This window comes from Sturnira hondurensis, unplaced genomic scaffold, assembly GCF_014824575.4.
Source record: "Sturnira hondurensis isolate 20B ecotype Veracruz unplaced genomic scaffold, ASM1482457v3 Scaffold0006413, whole genome shotgun sequence".
NCBI lineage: Eukaryota > Metazoa > Chordata > Mammalia > Chiroptera > Phyllostomidae > Sturnira > Sturnira hondurensis.
In genome coordinates this window covers 28,527,751-28,544,300 of record NW_028079044.1, presented here as the reverse complement: position 1 = coordinate 28,544,300, position 16,550 = coordinate 28,527,751, and the positions used below count along the sequence as shown (strand labels likewise).

Here is a 16,550-nt window from a genome sequence, read left to right as displayed (position 1 = left end):
TCAGAGCTTGGGCTACACCTGTACTAATACCAGAATTTATCTAAGCTGCTTTTTAAATTAAATTCCTAATGAAATGGTATGGACCTACTTCTTCTTTATCATCCTGATCCTGTTCCTGTTCTCCACTGCACCACTGCACCTGGGTCATCGCGCCAAGCTGCTCCAACACTTGCTACCTGTTCACTTTCCACCTTTGCACTTTCCACCTTTGCACTTTCCTTTGGCCACTTGGCCTTGGCTGTTTCCTTATCTCTGGTCTCTGGATTTAATATTCTTTTACTTAACAAATCTGACTTTTTTTTTAGCCAAAACACCAATTATAGATCTACCTTGAACTCTGAAGTTCTCAGTTGAATCCAATATACTATATCTTTAAACATCTTTTAATAAACCAGATCTTCAAGTGATAGTAATTTTGGAAATTTGAGGTTTTATTTTTAACTATTTATACAAGTGATCCTGTAACATCATGCAGAGTGGAGGGTACCCCAAAATAACAAAGCATATTCCCCACAACCCATAGTTAAGGGATGGGAGAAAGAAGATACTTGTCGTAACAATGGCAAGTTGACAGCTGTGCTAGCACCCTGGGCAAAAGGCACATGTGACTTTCAGAATGTGTAATGACTCATGAGGTGGTTTGGGGTGGATTGCAGATGGCTTATACAGCAGGAAAATAGAGGCTCCTGTGTCATGGGGTACTCTTGCCCTGACTAAAGACAGCATCCAAAAGAAGGTTAAAGATATGCCAGGGGGAACTGGCAAAAGTAGCACATTGTAGGAGAGCCAGATATGGGGACACATAGGAAGCTCTGAGTCAGCATTTAAAATCAGGGTGGGCTGAAAGAGAGGGAGCTGGTCCGCCACCAGGGCTGAGAGAGTAGGTACCAGCCACGAGGAGGGGAGGCATGAGGAAGGAGCCATGATGTAAGGGGGTTTGGCTACGAGCACTGAGAGAGGAAGCAAGTGGCTGTGCAGTCTGTACTCAGGATTCTGCCATGCAGCCTGGGGTAGCAAGGAAGGCAGCCATGCAGGCTGAGAAAAGGGTGTAGGCTGATGGAGCTGTGAAAGGATCCAGAAAAACTTACAGGGCTCTTTGGGAACCCGTCAACCAAGCATGGATTAGTGGGAGATGCCTGGAATGCTGAACTGTGGCCAGGAATGCTGAGACTACAGACTTCTGATTCTCTGAAGGACATACAGAGAAGCCACTTTCTTGGGACGTGTGCCTTCCTGGACCACTACATGGAGACTGAGCGCAACACACCCCAGACCCTGAAGGAGAGAGCTGCTGCGAGAGGATGGCAACTCCGAAACCCACAAGTGCAGATTCCAGAGGGGATGGAGACCTGTGTGTGCAGCCGGCTTAAAAAGAGATAAGGATATGGGGAACTTCTGGGCGTGTTTTTGGCTTACAGCCTGGTGGGGCGCAAGGGAAGTGCTGGGTCTTGAGGGAGAACAGGGGTCCGAGCAGGAGCACTCTCAGGCCCCAAGGATAGACTCCTGTAAATGAAAACCTACTTCCCTGAGCACTAATTGTTGGGTCATGCATCAAGGTGCCACATGAACAAGCACCGGTTTCCTTGGTTACAGTTCTATTATGATGACACATTCTTATACCTCCTCTCCCAAAACATGGCAGGTGATGAATTCATTGTTAAGTCCTTCCTGATACTGTTAAATTATCTAAACTGAAGCTGTAATAATAAGCATTATCAGAGTAGATGTCACTATCACACCATTTAGAATTCTAGAAAAATCTCATCTATCACCAGTGGGTTCATCATCACCAATGGGTTTCCAAAGGATTTCAAGAAATTAGAAAAAGGATCCTATTTCCTCATTATAAATACCTGCTCTATCCTACATCACTGAGCTTTTATCGGGACCAAGTAAAACAATACCATAATAATTCTAAACAAACTAGGGTCCAGGACTTCCGCCAAGATGGAGGCCCAGGTGGAAACACTGTGCCTTCTCCCACAACCAAGTTTGAATATAACAAAGGTTTGGTGAACAAAGACGCAGCCAAAGAACAGAAAATTGAACTACACAGAAGTCCAACAACAAACAACCGGACCGGTAAGAGGGGCAGAGCCAGCAGGGCGGCGACAGGCAAGAAAGATCCCCCGACCCCAGGCAGCCCCTCAGGTGGACCCAGTGAGAGCCCAGGGCGGCAGACTGGCCGAGGTCACACATTAGCGTGCAGATAAATCAGCAGAGGACTGAGCAGTGAGATGGAACGTGCAGGCCCCAGCGGCAGTGGACTGAACGCTGTCACACATTCGCACGAAGTGGGACGGACCGCGCAGCCCGAGGTGGCGGGAGGCAGCAGAGGGGGCCGCCATTGCTTTCCTTTGACCCTGCCCCCACATACAGTATCACAACCCAGCGACCTGGGTTTCCCCGCCCTGGTGAACACCTAGGGCTCTGCTCCTCATACATAACAGGCACGAACAGACCAAAAGATGGCTCAAGAACTCAAGACCCCAGAGCTGATAACTCTAAGCGAAAAAGAAATAGCCAACCTCTCAGATGCACAGTTCAAAACACTGGTCATCAGGATGCTCACAGAACTGGTTGATTATAGCCACAAATTAGAGGAACATATGAAGGCTAAACTAATTGAAATGAAGGGAAATGCACAGGAAACCAATACTGATGGAAAGGAAACTGGGACTCAAATCAATGGAGTGGACCAGAAGGAAGGTAGAAATGACCAAACAGAAAAAAGTGAAGTTACAAGAATTCAAAAAAATGAGGAGAGGCTTAGGAACCTCCAGGGCATCTTTAAACATTCCAACATCCTGATTATAGGGGTACCAAAAGGGGAAAAGAAACAGCCATGAGTGGAAAACTTACTTGAACATATCATAAAAGAGAACTTCCCCAGTCTGGCAAAGGAAATAGACTTCCAGGAAATCCAGGAAGCTCAGAGAGTCCCAAAGAAGTTGGACCCAAGAAGGAACACACCAAGGCACATCAGAATTACATTCGTCAAGATTAAAATGAAGGAGAGAATCCTAGAAGCAGCAAGAGATAAGGGGACAGTTACCTACAAAGGAGTTCCCATCAGACTGCCAGCGGATTTCTCAAAAGAGACCTTACAGGCAAGAAGGGGCTGGAAAGAAGTATTCCAAGTCATGAAATCCAAAGACCTACAGCCAAGATTGCTTTATCCAGCAAAACTTTCATTTAGAATGGAAGGACAGATAAAGTGCTTCTCAGATAAGGTCAAGTTCAAGGAGTTCATCATCACCAAGCCCTTATTATATGAAATGCTAAAGGGACTTATATAAGAAAAAGAAGATGAAAAATATGAACAGTGAAAGGACAGCAAACTCACAGTTATTAACAACCACACCTAAAACAAAAGCAAACCAAGAGGACAGCTAGATCAGGAGTGGAACCATAGAAATGAAGAACACATGGAGGGTTAGCAACAGGGGAGTGGGAGGAGGAGAAGGGGGGAGAAGGTACAGAAAATAAGTAGCATAGACGGTAGGTAGAAAATAGGGGGGAAGGCAAGAATAGTAGGGGAAATGTAGAATCTAAAGAACTTGAGACAGGTGGTCATAAACTAAAGGGGGAGAATGGTGGGGGAGGGGGCGTGCAGGGTGGAGGAGAATGAAGGCGGGGAATAGAACAACTATAATGGTATAATCAATAAAATATATTTTTAAAAACTGGGGTCCAGTAATGTTTAGCAAAGTTACAGAATGTTTTCTACGTCCCTCTTTTAAATGGAGCCCTCTCTGGAGCCTGTTTGGAGATAAGGAGGGAAAGATGTCTTTCCACGTTTCATACTGTTATATACACTTCTCATTTATCTTAATTCTCATGCCTTCTCTATAATCTGACTAGGTAGTAACACTCAGAGAGGTCAGTCACTTACCAAGGTCACACAACTAGCAGACAGGGTTCAAATCTCATTGTATTTGACTATAAAGGCCATGTTATTTCTACTGTGTGACGCTAGGAGAAAACATTCTGCACCCAAGCCTACCTGGGCTCTCCTATCTGAAGAGAGATCCACACACAGCCTTAAACCCTTTTTCACCCCAGGTGTGATTCCAGGCTCAGAGTACCCTGCAGGCCAAGTGAATTCTACTACCAGATAGAGGGATCTAGACTTCCTTTCCATTCTGTTTTCCTTTCTAAAACAGTATCATCCAGCCTCCAAAACTACCCTGTCTCTTAGAACAAGCAATGATTCCTCCAAACAGAAAAGCACTTTTTTTAAAAATTAGATATTCAAGAGACCTGGCACAAACGCACAAACTCTGGAGTCTCTCACAGCTAAAGCCCTGACTCCACCCCACCCCCTAAATTGTTTTCCTTGCAGCCCCCTTGGAGTCGATTCCGTAAATATTCACGGAGCATTTATTGTGCACTAGGCATTGAGCTAATTTTTTTTAGGGTTATCTATCGGAGCGAATCACTCTTTGAGCATGTTATCTAGTTCAGGAGTAGTGTAGTGTGTGATAAACATAAACAGTAGAAACCACATCAGATTGAGAAACACAGGAGGGTTTCGGGTAGAAGGCCTGGACAGGAGCAAATTTACATTTTCATTTTTTTAAGATTTTATTTATTTATCTTTAGAGGCGAAGGAGGGAGAGAAACATCAATGCATAGTTGCCTTTCATGCGTCGGCCTGCAGGGAACCAGCCTGCAACCCAGGCATGTGCCCTGACTGGGAATCGAACCGCCATCCTCTGGTTCACAGGCCCGCACTCAATCCACTGAGCTACACCAGCCAGGCTACATTATCATTTTTATTAGAGGCTTTCAGAAAACAAATTCTAACTTTAGTTTACAAATTAAAAATTGGTTAAGCTGCAGATTACGAAGACTTTGTCTTTGTTATTTAAGGGTGAACTCAGTCAAAATATAAAAGAGGGCTTAAGAAAAAAACTTATCTATACTTTACAAAGCCATAGTCTCAGTTCTTTTATCCCCTAGTCAAAGCAAACTATAAAAAGAGCCCACAGGAAAGACAAGCTTACTTAAACATCTAAGGGTAAATGTAAGAACTGCCCATGAGATTTATTTATGGCAGCATCAATAAGTCTTTTTGCAAAACTGCTGTTTTCTATGTCTTTAAATAATGTCCACTGTTACCTGTCACTATGCAAGTCACATAAAAAAAATTCTCCTTGAAATTTAAGAACAATTTAAGCAAACAAAACAAACAAAACAAACAAAATTTATCTTCGCAGATGAATATACAGTATACAGACTTATTTAGTCAGAAAAAGGAATCCATGTTGCTCCCCCTTCTTCTCTCTGTTGCATGGAAACAGAGGGTCCAAACTGGCATCCGCTGGTAATCATCTCACCAAGAAACGGGGCACCTTCCTCCACCTCCTGGAACTGCTTCAAATGACTTGTTTTTATTCTTCATTATTTCCTTTTGTTTCAACTTGTATTTTGGAAGTCAGGAAAAATACAGGCAAATTGTATGTTAAACAAAAGAGAATACTATTTAAAAGGTATACCAATGAAATGTTAGAGTTCCTCAAGATTCAGATCTAGGTCCCAAGATGTCTGTTACATGTGCATCTGAATGTGTGTGTAGATATTACAGTTTCTCTCTTGATAATCTTATCTATACTCAAGGCGATTTCCAGCCTAGACGCTCAAAACTCTCCCAACTCTGTATCTCCAGCCCAAGCCCCTCCACTGCTTCTGAAGCTGTATCCAACAAGTCTGTCTCCACAACTGACTACACAACACCCCCAACTGGGTGTCTCAAAAGCACCTAAAACCCAACATTTCTAGTCAAACTCATAATTTCTTCTCGCAAACCTGGCCATACTCCAGTGTTTCCTGAATTAGCACAGGCGTCAATTAGAACTGTCAAACATCATCAAGACAACAGGCAACACTTACTTAGCACTTCCTGTCTACTAGCACCAGTCAAATCACTTTACATGTATAAGTCACTGAGTACTTTTAAAACAACCCTATCAGATGGGTAGTAGTTACAAATGAAGAAACCAAGCCACAGAAAGTGCCTCATATAAGATATATCACATATATATTCATGTCATATATCATATGAGAGCATATATTCCATGCTAAAAATAAATGTATTACATGCTCTCACAGCACCTTCCTGAGGGACATTTTTTATTAACGGCCCTCTTCCAAATAATCTGCCGACCGGTAAGTGGAAACACTGATAGTTTTTTACTACAACTGTATCCTCAGTACCTGTCACAGAGGCTGGCAGGTAGAATCTCCAAAAGTATTTGTTGAATAGTCTTGAATAAGTAAATGAGAGGATAAAATGAGATAATATAAAGTACATTCCTTATAATTGGTTAGCCCCCTTCACTTCCCCTGTATTTTTCAAAAATCAGCTGTACTGAAATATATACACAATAAAATACACCCATTACAAAGGCAGTTCCATGAGTTATCGACAAATGAACACACATCTATGTAATGACCACCAAAACCAAGTCTAAGAACAGGTCTGTCACCCCAAAGCCTTCCCTCACTCACACCCAGTCGTCCCTGCCCCGCTGGCAGACCTGGGCAGATGCTACTCTGTGCTGTCACCCTGTAGAATTACTTCCGCCTGATCCAGATTTTCACTGCAAATTCATGGAAGTACATATTCTGACCTCTTTTACACCTGGCTTCTTTTGCTCTGCATGTCTCTGACACTCGTCCATGTGCAGTGTTAGCAGCAGCAGTCCATTCTGTTTATTGCTTAGCATTCCATTACACGAAAGTACCATTTGCTTATCTGTTCGTCCATTTATGGAAATTTGGATTGTTACTGGTTTGGGACCATTAACAAGGGTGCTATGAAAAAATATTTTTTCATTTCTTAGATAAACATCTAAAGGGGAATTTCTCAGTTGACCAATTAGCATATATTTAACTTTGTAAGAAACTGCCAAACTGTTTTCCAAAGTAGTTATAACATTTTATATTCCCATTAGCAAGGTATGCAAGTTCGTTATTCTACATGCTCTCCAATACTTAGTTCTGTGAAGTCTTCAATTTTTCTTTTATAATACAGGGTAGGGCAAAAGTAGGTTTGCATTTCTGAGTACAAAAATCAGTTTATTCTTGTATTATTTATTAATTATTGTATTATTTTCCATATGAACAACCATAAACCTTCTTTTGCCCAATTCTGTATATACTTTCTGTGGCTTCAGAAAAATATACCTCCTAGCAACTAACCCCAAATACAGACTCTGACCTCCAGGCACCCCAGCCCTGGGAGATATGCTGACCTTCCAGAATGACAAAGACCAGAATGACGCACACTAGACCATCAACTGACTAGTTTTGAGGTCCCTGAGGTCCTTACCATAACAGACTCTGCGGTGTGCAGGTAAAGAACTTTTCACCTCCCTCCCCGATTTCTTTGTTCTGCTTCCACTCTCCCTCCTTATAAAAGCCTCTGCCTGCACTGAGATGTTAAGATGAGCTGAGACAAGAGTCTCCCATCTTCTCAGATTGCTGGCATCTAAATAAACCTTTTTTGCCAGCAAAAAAAAAAGTGCCAAAAATCAGAGGATTTATCTTGCTTGGGCTTCACTGATCTTCTTTGATCTCTGCTTAGTTTTCATCAAATTTGGAAAAACTTCATCCATTCTTTTATTCGAGTTTTTTTCTTCTTCCCTTTCCCTTCTCTTGAGATAGAAATTACACATTAAACCACCTGATACTGTCCCATAGATCAATGAGACCTACGGGTCTCACTTTTTTTAGTTGTTTTATTCTCTGCATTTCAGTTTGGATGCTCTCTTGCTATATATTTTAGTTTGCTGACCTTTTCTTTAGAATTATCTGATATTCATCTGATAAAGTTAATTTTTCACTTTAAATGTATTTTTCAGCTTTATATGTTCCAGTTTTTAAACCTTCCATTTCTTTTTTCATTACGTTCATGTTTTGTTACATCACTGAGCATGTGTATAATTCACAACATCACAATGTCGATCACTGGATTTTACTGTCTTCCTTTTTTAAGAATGCTGTACTTTGTTCTGACAGGTGGGCAAGTCACTTGAAGAGCAGCATGATCCATTCGAGGCTTTTTTTTTTTAAGATTTTATTTATTTATCTTAGAGGGGAAGGGAAGGAGAGAGGGAGAGAAACATCAATGTATGGTTGCCTTTCGTGCGTCCTCTGCTGGGAGTTGGCCTGCAGGGAACTGGCCTGCAACCCAGGCATGTGCCCTGACTGAGAATTGAACCACGATCGTCTGAGTCGCAGGCCCGCACTCGATCCACTGAGCCACACCAGCCAGGGCTCGAGGCTTATTTTTAAGCTTTGTTCAGATGGTCTAAGGATGCAGTTTAGGGCTCATTTAGCTCCAAGGTCTGACCTTGGAGGTTCAGGGGTTCTACTGAATGTTCCAGGTATTCCAGCATGCAAATGCCTCTCAGCGCCATGAGCCCTGGAAATTATTTAGTTTAAAGCACTCTAGTGATTTTTTGCTAGCCTTTCTCCAGAGACCCCATACAGATTCCTGTCTAGCTCCCTCCTCTCTGTCAATATGACCTGCAAATTCCAGCCAGATAAGCCCTCCCCAACTCCAGTGTCTTCAACTCAGCAAGACAACATGCTTGGCTTGGTTTCCCTTCCTAGACCGTGGTCCACAGAAAGGAGACCTTCAGGCAGAAGGCCGGAGGGATTACAGCGTTCACTTCATCTGTTTCTCTCTCAGGTCCTGTTCTCCCAAAACAGATGCAGCTTGAGTAAATCCCCCACATGCACATGTCACTGATTTGCAGATATACGGCAAGCTATCATAATAAAATATAAATTCATTTCAAAGCATTAATAAAGATATAATTTGCCATCATTAATATGTCCTTAATCTAAAATTTTATCACATGAGAGCCTAAAAAAGTGCTGTGATTAAAAGGGGGTAAGGGTACAATTTCTGACAGGCAGTCTGTCAGTATTTATCAAGAGCCATAGCCTTGGCTGGTGTGGCTCAGTGGATTGAGTGCCAGCCTGGGAACCAGCAGAAGGGGAGGGACTGCTGGTTTGATTCCCAGTCAGGGCACATGCCTGGGTTGCAGGCCAGGTCCCCAGTTGGGAGTGTGCGAGAGGAAAGTGATCGATGTATCTCTCACCTATCTCTAAAAGTAAATATAAAATATCTTTTTAAATATTAAAAAAGAGCAATAAATATGTGCCCACACTTTAACCCAATTTTTTCCAATTTTAAGACAGGAAACAAGGATATGTATAGGTATTAACATTAAGTTATTTTTAAAAAACTGTTAATTATTTTTGGGGAGTGGATTATGTTTGTTTACATTCTTTCTGTATATTTGTTTCTTAATTTTTAAATAATAACTTACTACATGTAAGCACATGCACACACAAAAAAACAACTCCACAAAATACCCAAAGATAAAAGGGTAGGGCAGTATCCTCACTCTTGAAAAGACTGAAAAGTTTAGAAACCACTCATTAAATGGCATGGTAGAAAGAAGTCTGTGATAACACAACACAGAAGGGCAAGGCTGGTTAGAAGCTGCCATGCCTGAAGCATGAGATCAAGGCTGGTACCAGCCTTTTCATCTCCCAGGGAATTACAGCCAGAGAAAGCCCCGTGCCGACTTCAGGGAGCACACTGTCATGGCCAGAGCACTGCACTGAGAATGGGGAGACTTGGGACCTAATCTCAGTTCTGCATTTATCCACTGGCTGCATAAATTTCATTTGTAAAATGAAACTGGATTATGACACCCAGGATCTTCGTCTGCTCCTAAACACCATGAATCTATACTAGGTGAGACCCAAGACTCTTTTATTTCTATTTTTTTTGTTAAGTACCTCAGGTAATTCAGATGGTAAGTCAGGTTTCAGAACCACTGTACTAAAATAGGAATTTCTGTGATTCTAGTAATTACATAATGAATGTTACAAGAAATGGGAAATATTTTTAATAAGATGGCTAAATGCCATATCACCACCAAGAATCACACACTACTGTTAGTGCTACAATGCAGAAATGATTTTTTGGAAATCCTTAAATATATCAACTGTCTTACTGCTGTCTATGGAAGATTACAAACCTAAAAAAAAAAGTGAAAGGCAATATGATATATAAAATCAAGTATAGGGCAAAACAAAATCTGGGTAAATGCTTTCGTTGTCAAGAAATGCACAATTTTATTTAATTTATGCAGGACAGAATACAAGAGTATTTTAAATGTCAGAAAACTTCTTGTAATTTCTGATAAGGCTGGATACATTGGTGGACATGGCGAGGAGGGCACTGTATACTTATTACTGAAAGTAGTCATCGGAACCCTCTGAGTTCCCATAGACCTCCTCTCCACCACAGGCAACTCAGTGGCTGCCCAGAAGCAACCAATTCCTTCCATGCCACGGGATTCCCTGAATCTACACTCACGGCTCCCAAAATATTACTTCCCTTTTCTTTCAAACTGGTATTTTAGAATAGTGTCTGGACAACAATACCACGTTTCATTAGATTCTATGCAGGGGTGTCCAACCTGCGGCCCATGGGCTGCATGTAGCCCAGGATGCAGCCCAACTGTGAATGCAGCCTAACACAAAATCATAAATTTACTTAAAACACTGAGATTTGTTTGTGATTATGGGTCACAATGTATTTAATGTGTGGCCCAAGACAACTCTTCTTCCAGTGTGGTGCAGAGATGCCAAAAGGTTGGACACCCCTGCATTAGAAGGTGCTGATAGCTCTAACACAATGTATTCTAACCTGACACTCATTAAGTAAAAGACTAAAAACATGTTAGTTTTCCTCAGAATCACTGTACTAAGCTTGAGATTCTGTTTACTGGTAATGATAATCACTTACTGAATCCGTACTATATAATAAGCACTTTAATTATGCTAGGCAATTTTGTACTTAATTCCTTCAAAGATGTTATCACCACTTCCACTTGCAGATGAGAGAAAAGTTAATGAAATTACTTGCCCAGGGTCACACGCTAGCAACAACATACATTTTACACGTTAGTTTATTAAACTACTCTTAACTTCCATACTCCTGACATCCAGGAGAGTGTCTGTCGCTAACAAGCCCTCAGATATCTATCTGTCCGACAAATACATGACTATCACTCATGGGGTTTTGCAACCAAATGGTACCTTTCCTCCAGGTGTCTGGAAATGGAGCATTTTAGGTTGTCCCAATATGAAGGTAACCATCAGCATTTAGTGAATGGGGGATAAACAAGGGACTGTCCAAATGCCAACAGCATTCACTGAGAAACTCTAACCTACAGGCTCATTCATAAAGAAATCCTTTCATGGTAATGTTAATCCACCTGTTAGCTTAATTTACAAGTAAATTCCTATTTATTAATAGCTTGCTTAAATGTCCTAAAAGACACATCGATCTCTTTTTACATAACACCCTTTTTGCATCTACCGGACATTTATTTTCAAATACACACGCATATCATTCTAAATACAAAGCCAATGCCCCATCGTTTATTCTCTGATGGAACCAAAGCCCCTCTCCTCCACTGCCCACCTGCCCACCTGACTCCTCTCAGCAGATTTGTACAATAGTATAGCATTTGAAATAGCTTTGCCACTGGAAAATCATTTTGCTTCACTATCAAGAATAGTTTGAGCCCTGGCCGGTGTGGCTCAGTGGCTGAGTGCCACCCCTTGACCCCCCAAGAATCAAAGGGTCACCGATTGGATTCCCAGTCTAGGGCACATGCCTGGGTTGGACCAGGTCCCCAGTGGGGGGCGTATGAAAGGCAACAAAACATTGATGTTTCTCTCCCTCTCTTTCTCCCTTCCTTCTCTTCTCTAAAAAACAAATAAAATCTTTAAAAAACAAAAAAGAATACAGTTTGAAATTTTTACTCCCAAGGGTCATTCATGTTAACAGGAAATTTTAGATTGCCCTGGTTCATTGCCTAAGCTATCTTTCCAAAGGTATTACGCTAATGGTTTCTCCTATGTCTTAAAAACATCAGTGAAATGGGAATTTAATATGAATTACTTTACAACTAAAACTGTATAAAAATCTACATCCAAAGAGTGAAAAGGATTTACTCTTCCAGACAGATCAGAATACAGACAATAACAAAATTTAATTAGGAGATACCTAGTTACACAACTGCAGTTACCCCTAAGCGGATTCAAGGTCAAAAAGAAGTCAAAAGTCCCTGTTCAGGAACTAGAGGGCTATAAGGAGATCCTTTGGCAAAGGTTTGTTCTGGTATTTCAGTTGTTCTTTTGCTAACGGAATTATTTCATAAGCTGGAGGAGGGAGTGCAGGGTGGGGAATCAGAGAATCAGTCTTTTGAAGCCCAAAGTTCCTTTTTAGGTTGTAAAAACTAATGTGAATGAGGCTCTTAAAGACGAACATGAGAACCAATAAAAAAGAACATTTCCTGCACAGTTTTAAAAGCAAAATTATTCTAACCAACCAACTTTCAGCATTTACTTTAGTCAGACCCCAAGTACTGTTTTGTTTTGGTTTTTTTAGATTTTATCTAGTCTAGTCCCTGCAAGACATACCAAAAGATAAAAAGATCCAGGAATTCTGAGACACAGCCCTGAGGCTCAGTCTTCAGCACATTCTGAGACTTGGTTATTGTGCAAAGAACCAAATGCAGACCTAAGCACATTCAGATCACCTCTGTTCATTATCACCTCCAACTGCATAGCATCACCCAGGCTCACAGAAACAGACTTTTAAAACACTGACCACTAGCTGCTAAATCCCTTGAAGCTGTCCTACCAGAAAAACTTCACCCAAAGTTCCGATTCAAAGGTTACAGTGCATTTCAAGAAACTGACTGTTCTCTCTAGATGGGACTGTGTGAAGCACTGTGTAGGTCACCAGCAGGAACAATACCCCAGCTACCCTGGAAGTTATGCCAGACTTAGACAAATCACTTTATTTCCTCCTTCCAAAGTCCTAGATAGAGTCCTATTTACACAGAGAATAGCATTTTCATCTACTTCCTTCAAAGACCTGTGCAAATAAACATGAAAGGTAACCAAGTCCTCCCTGTGACTACTGTTCAGCAATCTGGAGTAAATGACATTACCAAAGGATAAATTTGGAAGGCCAAAATGGATTTTAGCAAGGAAGTCTTCATCAACCCCAAATGGCCCAGCCTCCCCTGCAAACTTCAGGACCACTTGGGGTTAGCTATAACCACCCTCATTGAAAGTGCAAATAGAATCATTCTCTCCCTTTCCCAAACCCTTAGCTTCTAAAAGTATAGTTAAACATTCTCTTTAATTACCTTTGGGAAGAGATAAAGTATTTTGCCTTCTAATCTTTCAGAAAAGTTTCAACTGCTTTGCTATCTCCCGGTAAAGTTACAATGTCTTCCTGAGGTGATCTCTCTTCATTTAGTACTCTTGCATCCTCCACATTCACAACAGAATTTTCTCTTCAAATCCACATCTGACCCACTTCACTGTCTATAATCTTCTCTGGTTTCCCTCTTTTTTAAGAATAAAAAGTTTTTAAGAATAAAAGCCCTGCTGGGCCTAACCCCAGGATTCCCCACCTGCTGGCCTGTCTTCCATGGCTCCCTCCAGATTCAGCCACACTAGTCCCCCTTCAACACCTCAACAGCTTTATTCCTCCTCACAGCTCAGGACTTTATTTTTTTATTTTTTTAAGATTTTATTTATTTTCAGAGAGAGTGGAAGGGAGAAAGACTAGGAGAGAAACACTGACATGCGAGTGAAACCTAGGGACCTGGCCTGCAACCCAGGCGTATGCCCTGACCAGGACTCGACTGGCGACCCTTAAGCACATGCCAGCGCTTAATCCACGGAGCCACACCAGCCAGAGCATCAGGACTTTGACATATGCTGTTCCCTCAACCTGGAATGACTTCACTTACATCTTCACTTGCTTTTCAGATGTCAGTTCGAAAGTCAGAGCCTCCAAAAAGCCTTCTTTGAACCTTTTATAAAGGTCTTGTCCTTTATAAATTCTTTCACTTCACTGTTACTCCTTCAAAACAAGTATCAGACTTATACAATTATTTATTAAAAATCCATCTCCTCCGCTTGCCTGTAAGATGTTTGAGATCCTGTGTTTTCTAAACCCTAGCATCAGCACAGTACCTTGTGTACAGTTCAACACGTATTAGTTGAATAAGAAAATAAATCGTTGAGAAGTCATTACCTGACCCCAACTTTATTTCCCACTTCTCCGTACATCAAATCCACCACAAAACTAGACTTTTGACTCCCCTAGAAGCACTTTCCCCCTCATCTTCAGGCCTTCAAATCCTGCGGCTTCCCCTGCCTAGAAAGTTCTCCCCATTTCTCTCCAACTGGTCAAATCCCACTGGCTTGCTAAGACCTAACCTGTCATCTTTCCTCCAGGATATTTAGTGATAGTGGCAGTCCATACATCTGTGCCTGCTCCACAACTCCAAAGCACTTAACATTCTTTTCGATAATTACAAGTAACCTCATAGGACTTCAATGTGTCATGTGTGTGACTTACCTCCCCAACACTGGTGCAAACCCTCAGGCTGAACTGTTTACATCCTGCTCCTCCACTCCCAAGTCACTGCTAAGTACTGAGCGCTCACCGAAATGTTTTCCCCCGACATATCACATTTTACGTCTAAAAAGAGTATTAGCTTCCCCTAACTCCTGTTTGTCCGTGATTCAATTTGCCGAATGTGACTCTCCCCTCAAGTTTTTAAGGGTTTCTTGCCCGCCCTTCTCCCATTTTAATAAATGGTTTGAATTCTCTGGATTCTTGTTTTTCTCCTGCCTACAAGGACCCTCCGTCCTCTGTGAGGGACCCGTACACGGAGGGGCTCCCAGTCCCTTTAAACTGCCATCCGCTTACACCTGGTAAAAAACACCTGTGCTCGCTGTGATCTCACACATCAGCCCGGGTTCTCATTTGGGCCACTCTGCCACCTTCATCCCCATCAATCGGGGGGGGCGGGGGAGATACTCTGGCCACCCCCAACCTCATCCAAGGAAAAAAGTCCCAGATTCGCAATGTTTCTCCTTCCTGCCTTTCCCACTGAGTAGCCCCTTTCGCTTTTCCCCTCCTTCCTCTTCCTAAGACACATAACATGGGCCCAAGGTTACGAAGAACCTGTGCCGAGAAACCAGTCACAGCCACCCAACAAGTTCCAACGCCACAGTCTCGAGCCCCGCGCCGCCCCCATCCTTCCCAGCCGCCGACCGCAGCGCAAGCTTCGGCCTGGCCAGGACGCCCATTGGGGCAGCCATCACTCACTAACCAAGGAAGGTGTCAAACGAGGAACTGGCAGCAGGTAACAGGTACGGAGGCGGGCAGCCCAGCAGACGTTAACGGCTCAGCGCTCCATCCCTCCCAGACCTAAGCTCCGGCCTCAAGGCTTCCACGTCCTCAGCGCCCAAAGAGCAAGTCACGTGCCAGCAAGAGCAGTCAGCTGACCGCGGCGCGCGCCGCGGCGCCTACGTGCGCTACTGCGCAGCCTCAGTTTCTACCGCGCCCTCCGCAGGAGGGCGGGGCTGGAAGGATCTGGGGAAGCTGGGAGACCCGGGAGTGCCGGCTGGCTTCAGTAGTGGGTGGGCTTCCCGCCCTGCTAGTGTCCGGGTGGAGTCTTTCGCCGCGAATAAACATCACCGCTACCATCCCTAACCTTGTCTTACTGCTATAGAGTTCTGCGGTTTAGTACTTCTCTACACGGGATCCTTCCCTCGGGGTTTTCTTCGGACAGCCCCGTTTTCTGAGTAATGCTCTTACTGGTTCACTTCAGCTGATTCATGTTTTCCTTGCAGCCCCCTTGGAGTCGATTCCGTAAATGTTCCCGGAGCATTTATTGTGCACTAGGCATTGAGCTAATTTTTTTTAGGGTTATCTATCGGAGCGAATCACTCTTTGAGCATGTTATCTAGTTACGTTATCTANTTCCAACGCCACAGCCTCGAGCCCCGCGCCGCCCCCATCCTTCCCAGCCGCCGACCGCAGCGCAAGCTTCGGCCTGGCCAGGACGCCCATTGGGGCAGCCATCACTCACTAACCAAGGAAGGTGTCAAACGAGGAACTGGCAGCAGGTAACAGGTACGGAGGCGGGCAGCCCAGCAGACGTTAACGGCTCAGCGCTCCATCCCTCCCAGACCTAAGCTCCGGCCTCAAGGCTTCCACGTCCTCAGCGCCCAAAGAGCAAGTCACGTGCCAGCAAGAGCAGTCAGCTGACCGCGGCGCGCGCCGCGGCGCCTACGTGCGCTACTGCGCAGCCTCAGTTTCTACCGCGCCCTCCGCAGGAGGGCGGGGCTGGAAGGATCTGGGGAAGCTGGGAGACCCGGGAGTCCCGGCTGGCTTCAGTAGTGGGTGGGCTTCCCGCCCTGCTAGTGTCCGGGTGGAGTCTCTTTCGCCGCGAATAAACATCACCGCTACCATCCCTAACCTTGTCTTACTGCTATAGAGTTCTGCGGTTTAGTACTTCTCTACACGGGATCCTTCCCTCGAGGTTTTTTTCGGACAGCCCCGTTTTCTGAGTAATGCCCTTACTGGTTCACTTCAGCTGATTCATGTTTTCCTTGCAGCCCCCTTGGAG

The 16,550-nt window shown here is 43.4% G+C and overlaps 1 protein-coding gene across 3 annotated transcripts in view; it reads right to left on the bottom strand.

The window, feature by feature from the left end:
- The window catches only part of ATP6V1C1 (ATPase H+ transporting V1 subunit C1), a 40,084-nt gene extending 23,901 nt beyond the window's left edge, over positions 1 to 16,183 (bottom strand). The window contains exon 1 of one of the 3 annotated variants that reach the window (XM_037048324.1): positions 16,015 to 16,183. The gene's annotated coding sequence lies outside the window, so the exon portion shown is untranslated. Of the gene's footprint in view, positions 1 to 13,262; positions 13,287 to 15,248; positions 15,419 to 16,014 lie in introns of those variants that run through there. The other 2 variants (XM_037048323.1, XM_037048325.1) reach the window with 2 other exon arrangements.
- Positions 16,184 to 16,550: the final 367 nt, after the last annotated feature.